This window comes from Lepidochelys olivacea, assembly GCF_965140295.1.
Source record: "Lepidochelys olivacea isolate rLepOli2 genome assembly, chromosome: 10".
In the NCBI taxonomy this organism is placed as follows: Eukaryota; Metazoa; Chordata; order Testudines; family Cheloniidae; genus Lepidochelys; species Lepidochelys olivacea.
Window position 1 is genome coordinate 33,272,853 of NC_140420.1, and position 8,178 is coordinate 33,281,030.

At 44.0% G+C, this 8,178-nt stretch overlaps 1 protein-coding gene across 4 annotated transcripts in view; it reads right to left on the reverse strand.

Annotated features, from left to right (window-relative positions):
• SLX4 (SLX4 structure-specific endonuclease subunit) overlaps window positions 1–5,379 on the reverse strand; it is a 38,705-nt gene extending 33,326 nt beyond the window's left edge. For all 4 annotated transcript variants that reach the window (XM_084641583.1, XM_084641581.1, XM_084641582.1 and 1 more), the window contains exon 1: window positions 5,216–5,379. The gene's annotated coding sequence lies outside the window, so the exon portion shown is untranslated. The remainder of the gene's footprint in view (window positions 1–5,215) is intronic.
• Between the last annotated feature and the right edge of the window lie 2,799 nt (window positions 5,380–8,178).

Below are 8,178 nucleotides of genomic sequence, written 5' to 3' on the forward strand. Positions count from 1 at the left end.
CTGGTGACTTATTGTCTTTAAATCATCAATTTGTTCCAGGATCTCTTCTTCAGTCATCTCATCTTTATCATCAGAAAAGTGCAGGTCTGGGATAGATATCTTCCTGAAACCTCCTCTGTATTCTGTAGACACCTGTTTTCTACCTTGCTACTAAATACACTTCCATGACCATTATTCATGAAGGCCTCATTCTCAAAGATCCGGATTCTGCCACCCTTACTGATAAATAATATGTTACTCTGTGATTATTCCTTAATTTGAACAGGATTACCTGGGGAATAAAGCATGAAACATCAGTAAGGGTGGCAAAATCAGACCCTTTAAAAATTAAGGGTCTGATTCTGACATCATTATTTGTTGTTCCCTTGAGGAGATAGTGCAGATTACACCATCCTACAGAGAGCCATGCTGGTTCCATATGCCCACGGCTCCATCAGCAGCACAGCTTTGAAGGAGAGTGCGTATTCTGATGTGGGATGCAGAGAACTGGGAGCAACTGATACATTTGCAGTGCCTGACACTGAAGAGCAGGAGACCCAGACTCAAATCACAGTCTGTGTGACAGCCATAGCTTGGACTGCTAAAAAAGCAGCTCACCCATGTCTGGGGGAGTGCATCATCTCACTCAAGAGCAGATCAATAAAGTATTGGCACTGATGGTCCCTCAAGGGTGGCCATAATTTAAGGAGGTCCCAAGGGATAGGGTCTAAGTAGCGGGAAGGTTGGAGGCGCCTCATTCTTCAAAAATTAAATTAAATGTTTCTTTTTTCCATATGCAGGTTTCTAATTATAGAAAGTTCCCAATGAAGAGTTGCTCCATGCTGCTGTGCTGGCACCATAAATATTACTTCCCCTCCCTTGAAGGCTAGTTACAAAAGATCTGGAAGGTTGGTAGCAGAGTCTTCAATCAAGCCAGTCAAAACACAGCATGGGGAAAGAATTGGTGTTTGTGCTGGAAACCACATAGAAAGAGACAGACCCCCTGGCATATTTCCAACCCAAATACTGCAACTAAAAACTTTCCTACAGTCCTCATTACTTCCCATTCCTGCTGGAAAGAAACTCACAAATACAAAGCAGACCTTCCTGAGGAGCAGAGACCCCTATGCCTCTCACACACCTTCCCTCATGCAGTCTCTGTCTATCCAGTTCTACACAGGTTCTTATACCATGCTCGTCACAGTGGTATCTCCAGCACATGCACTTATCTGTAAACACAGTATGACAGACTCACTATATTGCTGGACTGTCCACAAGGTATGGCTTCTCTATGGCCCTGGGTGAGCAGAAAACATCTCAATGTGCAATGGCAATCAAAAAAGCTAAAAGAATATTAGGAAAGGGATCGATAAGAAAATATCATAATGCCACTACAGAAATCCATAATATGCCCACACCTTGAATACAGCATGCAGATTTGGTCATCCCATCCCAAAAAAGATATATCAGAATTGAAAAAGGTACAGAAAAGAGCAACAAAAATGAGGACTGTTCATCTTAGAAAAAAGATGACTAAGGTAGGATATGATAAAGGTCTACAAAATAATTAATGGTGTGAAGAAAGTGAATAGGGAAGTGTTATTTACCCCTTCTCATAACACAAGAACCAGGAGTCCCTTAATTTCATTAAGTACTTCTTAACACAACGCACAGTCAACCTCTAGAACTTATTGCCAGGGGATGTTGTGAAGGTCAAAACTATTACTGGCTTCAAAAAAGATCATGGTGGATAGGTCCATCAATGGCTATTAACTCAGATGGCCAGAGGTGTCACTAAACCACTCACTGCTAAAAGCTGGGACTGGATCACAGGAAATGTATCACTTGATAATTGCCCTGTTCTGTTCATTCCCTCTGAAGCATCTGGCACTGACAACTGTTGGAAGACAGGATACGGGGACAAATGGATCAGTCATTGGTCTGACCCAGCATAGCTATTCTTATGTTCTTATGAATCCATGTGCAAGTGCAACCACAAAATACCATCAGTACCACATTCAAGCCAAATAGCTTTAAGAAGTAATTAATAACCTCACCTGCTCATCAAGCTGACCAAGTCTATTAAAAATAGACTTGCTGATTTGGTTCATTGCTCCCAAAATGTATTTTTACATTTCTCTCAAGTAAACTACTTTTTCTCTTACTAACTTAAGTTCCAGACCACTCTGTATCCCATTGCAATGTTACTTACCATTGTTACACACCCCATCTGAATGCTATTGTTAAGCTCTGATATCATACAAACAATTTCAGTTTAGAACAGGAATTCCCACTTATTTCCATTCTGCAGACTACTGCAAAAGAACAAGAGACCATCTCACAGACTTTCATTTGAAATGCTCTGATGCCTGCTTCTCAAAAATATTAATTCTACAAACCATAAACAAGGGCTTTGCACACACCTGAAACATAGTTTGAGATTGAGTTGTCTAGAACAAAGTATTTAATCATAGCATCCTGTTTATGTTGCTGTACCGTATCACTAGGCACTTCCACTGGATATCCCTATTATCACATATGGCTAGGGCTGGGGGGGAAAATCATATGTAAAAGGACCTGTGGTCTATTTTTCTTGGACTCTAAAGCTGATCTTTAAAAAGTTTCTAGATGTTTCAATAACAAAGATACATCTTTGTAAAGAGCATTGTGTCCTAATAACCAGCATGCAAAAAACTACCTCCAGCCGATCACCAGCAGCAGGCAGCTAAGGTGGAAACTTACCTATCCCCACTCCATGGATCTCAATGAGATCTGAACTTCAATCCCACTTGGGACTTTTTCAGTGCTAAAGCAATGACCGCACCCACCTGGAGACATGAGATTTTCTAACATCTGTACAATGTCCAGCACAATGGGGCCCCAATTAGGACTAGGGCCTTTGAGTATTATCATAATATATGTATTTACTCATGATAATAATAAAGTCCCTGCAAACACTTGTGCTTAACTTTACTACCATGAGTAGCCCACTGAAGTCAATTCAACTACCTGTGATAGTAATAATAAATCATAATAAGACCTAGCTTTTATATAGCACTTTTCATCAATAGATCCTGAAGCACTTTACAAAAGATGTCAGTATCATTAACTGCATTTTACAGATGAGGAAACTGAAGCATAAAGTGGGGGAAGGTGACTTGCCCAAGGGCACACACTAGGCCAGTAGCACAGTAACCCTAAGCTGGAAATAAAGCTGAGCATGAGAATGTTTGCAGGCTCAAAGCCAACACTTTGTCTTAAACCAGTGCCTCTCAAGCTATCTGATGTGGGGGACCGGCAATTTTATTCCCACAATGTGTGCACAGACCGGCGGCCGATGGCCTGTGGACCGGCACCGGCCCGCAGACCACCACTTTGAGTAGCACTGTCTTAAACCACCACACCCTCTGCTTTTCCACCCAGGATGAGCTCTTTCTGTACCCAGTCCCTTCTGTCCTTGAAAGCGAAAGGCAGATTTCCACTTTGCTGCCTTGAAGAAGCTGCAGAGAGAGTCCTCAACTGCTGAATCCCCAGGTAATGTGGCCTGAGTGAACGTGCATTACCTATTTTTAAGGAACAGCACAAGTGAGTGAAGTAGCAAACCATGAATTTGATTACTATAAATATCTGTAACCATAAGACAGTGCTGCAATAGCTTAAGGAAAAATCCACGCAATTTTTAACAATATCCCACATTTTAATTTTTACTGCAAATTCCTAAAGGCATTTATCATTTCATCTCTGCACCGCTTGGTTATGTGTAGAATCTGCATGAAAGGCCTGATTCACCTCTCTTGCCTGTTTAATTCTACTGAAGTCAACGGAGTTATTTCTGATATATACTGATAAGAGAGGAGAAGCAAGCCCTAGATATGGCAATTGTTTTGGCTTCACTTTAGTAATATAAATTTAATTTTTAGTGAATTTAATCCTAGGGATAGATGCCACACTGAATACTGAAATCTTCAATCCACAGAACAATTACTACAGAATATAGGAGTTGCCACCTGGATTGGTCCTGAGATCCATCCAGTATGATATGCTGTCCCTAACAATGGCCAGTACCAGATGCTTCAGAGAAAGATGCATGAAACCACTCAGTATGAAGATATGGGATTATCTGCCCCCATGAAGACCTCACCATAATCCCTAATAGTTAGAGGTTGGTTTGAGCACTGAAGCATTTTCATCTCTCTTTCAAAATTTGTTACCATTATCTATTGTAACTATGAATGGTCTTGTTATCCATATAAATGCTCAATCTCTCTTTGAATTTTGCTAATGTTACGGCCTCAAAGACAACCTGTGGCAATGAGTTCCACAGTACAATTACACCTGTGAAATTTTTTTACATTTGCCATAATTTAATTCCATTGATATCCCTTTGTTCCTGTGTTGGAAGACAGGGAGAATGGAAACTCCTGATCTATATTCTATATACCAGTAATTATTTGATAGACTTTTATCATGTACTATCACAATCCACTTAGAAAAGAGATGAGCATTTTAAAAGGTATAATAAAAAGAGAATAATTTAACAGTGGCTTTACTCTTTCTTTTAAAGGGCATTTATTCACCAAATCCCATACTGTAATATGTTTACTCCACAATTCCAGTTAGATGTTTTGCCACTTTTTAAAATCCATGAAAATCAGACTGAATTGTATAGCAATGTTTCCCATTGCCCTAAATACGAGTTACAGATAACTTTATCTATGCTTAAAAAAAAGAAAGTGAGCTAGTATTGTTTATGCTCCCCTGAACCAGCGTTTGTCCTTCGTCCCTTTCTAGGCCGTGGGAGGTTGGAAAGGTTTAAGGTGATCAGGCCAGCTCGACTTTCTGCAGGTATACTAGCTACAGAAAGGAGGAGGTAACACTGGTAGGCGTGGAATGCACATTAGGAAACCTTAACCCGCACAGTGCTGTGTCAAGTGCCTCATCTGCTGGCGGGCAGAGGCTGCCCATCGAGTTGTCACTGGTCTTGCCCCATTTCCCAGCAGGTGCTGGGGAGACATCATGCTGCTGGGTAACACAGTGATGATGGTACGATGACATCAAAGCAGCACAGCCTGACGTGACCATGGTATAACGGCACAGAAGTGACATCACCTATACGTGCTGATGTCACGGAACAAGCAGTGGTGTCAGGGCAATAGGAAACCTCCCCCCAAGGTGCAGGCAGGGCCCCCCCCTCCCGCTACACCGGCTCTCCCCGGCCTCCCTTGGCCCCTCTGACCTCTGCTGGCAGGGGCGGGCTCCGTCCGCTCCGCACCCCTTGGGGCAAACAGCCAGGCGGCAACAAATTCCGTCCGAGGCGCATGCGCGCATGATCTGGCACGCATGCGTAGAACACACGGTGGCGGTTGTCCGTGAACACTAGAGCGCTTTCCGTCGCCTTGTCCCTTTGCGCATGCGTAAAGCATACCGGCACGTCACAAGGCCCACCTCCCAAACGTGTTTCTGTAAGCATGCGCAAAGCCACACCTGTGTGCCCTGTTGGGCATGCTCGGGAAGAGCTAGGCAGGGGAGGGGCCACAGTGGTGGCGGCGGCGGCCGTTTGTCAGTCACGTGAGAGGGGGCCCGGCCCGGCCCGGGCAGGGGCTCCGCGCTCGGCTCTTGCCAGTCACGGGAGGCGGGGCCGCTTCGCCCGCCCCAGGCTCGCGGCTCCTGGTGCTGGAGCGCTCAGCTGCCCGGCGGCGCACCTGTCCTCGTGCCCTGGGCAGGCGGGGTCGTCGCAGCAGGAAGTGGCCCTGGGTCCGGAAAGGAGGGAAGTTCGGCTTTGTCTGCGCTACCGCTTTTGTTGGTCAGGGGTGTGAAAAAACCAGCCCCCTGATGGACATAAGTTTCACCAACAAACGTGCAGGTGTGTGGTGTAGGGGCTCTCGTGCCAGCATCGCTCCCGCCGCTGGTTGGAGGTGGTTTAATTAAGTCAGCAGGAGAGCTCTCGCCTGCCAGCAAAGAGCAGTTACCCATGAGACAAGGTCTGTAGGGTAGACACAGCCCTAGAGGGAACTTGCCCTATCTGTAGTTACCCGTGCAGGGAAAATGGAGTACTCGCTTCCCTTGCCGAGCCCTGTGATCTGACAATAAGGAATCTCATTACTAGCCCAATAACTGAAAAGAAAAGAAATACCCCTTGTACAATATAGTCTCAGCAGCTGGGTAGCTCACTGTCACAGGAAGATTATTTTAACACCAATGATAATTATGCATACTAAAACAAGGGTAATCTTTCAATGGAAGTTACGAGCCTAAATACCTTTGAAGATCTGGGCCTGAGTGGCTTTGTTGAATGTAAACCTGCAAAACTCATTCTCTCAATCTCATACCAAAGGAGCCGTTGAATGCTTTTCAGTATTTCAGACTCCTGCAATGGTTTTACATTTTAAGCATTGAGAAACAACTATGTTGGGCCTTCTGGCAAGACTATCTGAAATAAAAATCCCTAATGGCCCTTATTTCACACATGCACAGCTTGGTTATGTGTTGGGGCTTTGTTGGGGGATGGTTCCTGGGATTCAAATAAGCCAAGTTTCCACTTTTCAATATCCATAGGTCCTACACATGCCTATCACAACATGTGGTGTAGCTCATTCACTGCATCAAATGCCCCAATGTCCAGCTGAAACCAATCACTGCACTCTCAAATGAACTCACACAGAAAAATAATAAAAGACAGAAACATCGTATCTCCCCTGGGTGAACGCTTTTCACAAAACAGTCATTCCTTATCTGACCTCTGACTTCTTATTCTCAAAGGAAATCTGCACAGCACCTTCAAAAGACAAGCCTGTCCTAAATTAATAACTTTGTTAGGTTTCAGAGTAGCAGCCGTGTTAGTCTGTATCCGCAAAAAGAACAGGGTTACTTGTGGCACCTAAGAGACTAACAAATTTATTTGAGCAAAAGCTTTTGTGGGCTACAGCCCACTTCATCAGATGCATGCAGTGGAAAATACAGTGGGGAGATTTTATATACACAGAGAACATGAAACAATGGGTGTTACACACTATAAGGAGAGTGATTAGTTAAGGTGAGCTATTACCAGCAGGAGAGAAAAAAATCTTTTGTAGTGATAATCAAGACGGGCCATTTTTCCAGCAGTTGACAAGAATGTGTGAGGAACGGGGGGGGGGGGGGGGGGGAATAAACATGGGGAAATAGTTTTACTTTGTGTAATGACACATCCACTCCCAGTCTTTATTCAAGCCTAATGTAATGGTGTCCAGTTTGCAAATTAATTCCAATTCAGCAGTCTCTTGTTGGAGTCTGTTTTTGGAGCGGCTTTTTTGGTAATATTGTGACTTTTAGGTCTGTAATCAAGTGACCAGAGAGATTGAAGGGTTCTCCGACTGGTTTTTGAATGTTATAATTCTTGACGTCTGATTTGTGTCCATTTATTCTTTTACATAGAGACTGCCGATTTGGCCAATGTACATGGCAGAGGGGCATTGCTGGAACATGATGGCATACATCACATTGGTAGATGTATAGGTGAACGAGCCTCTGATAGTGTGGCTGATGTGATTAGGCCCTATGATGGTGTCCCCTGAATAGATATGTGGACACAGTTGGCAATGGACTTTGTTGCAAGGATAGGTTCCTGGATTAGTGTTTTTGTTGTGTGGTGTGTGGATGCTGGTGAGTATTTGCTTCAGGTTGGGGGGCTGTCTGTAGGCAAGGACTGGCCTGTCTCCCAAGATCTGTGAGAGTGATGGGTCTTCCTTCAGGATAGGTTGTAGATCCTTGATAGTGCGCTGGAGAGGTTTTAGTGGTAACACCCATTGTTTCATGTTCTCTATGTATATAAAATCGTCCTACTGTATTTCCAACTGTATGCATCCGATGAAGTGGGCTGTAGCCCACGAAAGCTTATGCTCAAATAAATTTGTTAGTCTCTAAGGTGCCACAAGTACTCCATAACTTTGTTAGACACTAAAAACCACGGACTCAATAGACACTGAACATAGGCCTGCAAAACTCATTCTCTGAATCTCATACCAAAGGCGGGACTGCTTTTCAGTACTTCCTGTCTCACTCACTACAACAGTGGTCACCAACCAGTAGATCATGATCGACTAGTTGATCATGGAACCTCTGACAGTCAACCTCAGTCTCCCATCTCGTTTTCTTCCTCCTCCACTCCACACCCGCTCTAGAGGTCCACGCCATTCACCAGGTCCCTCCTCTCCTCCACCC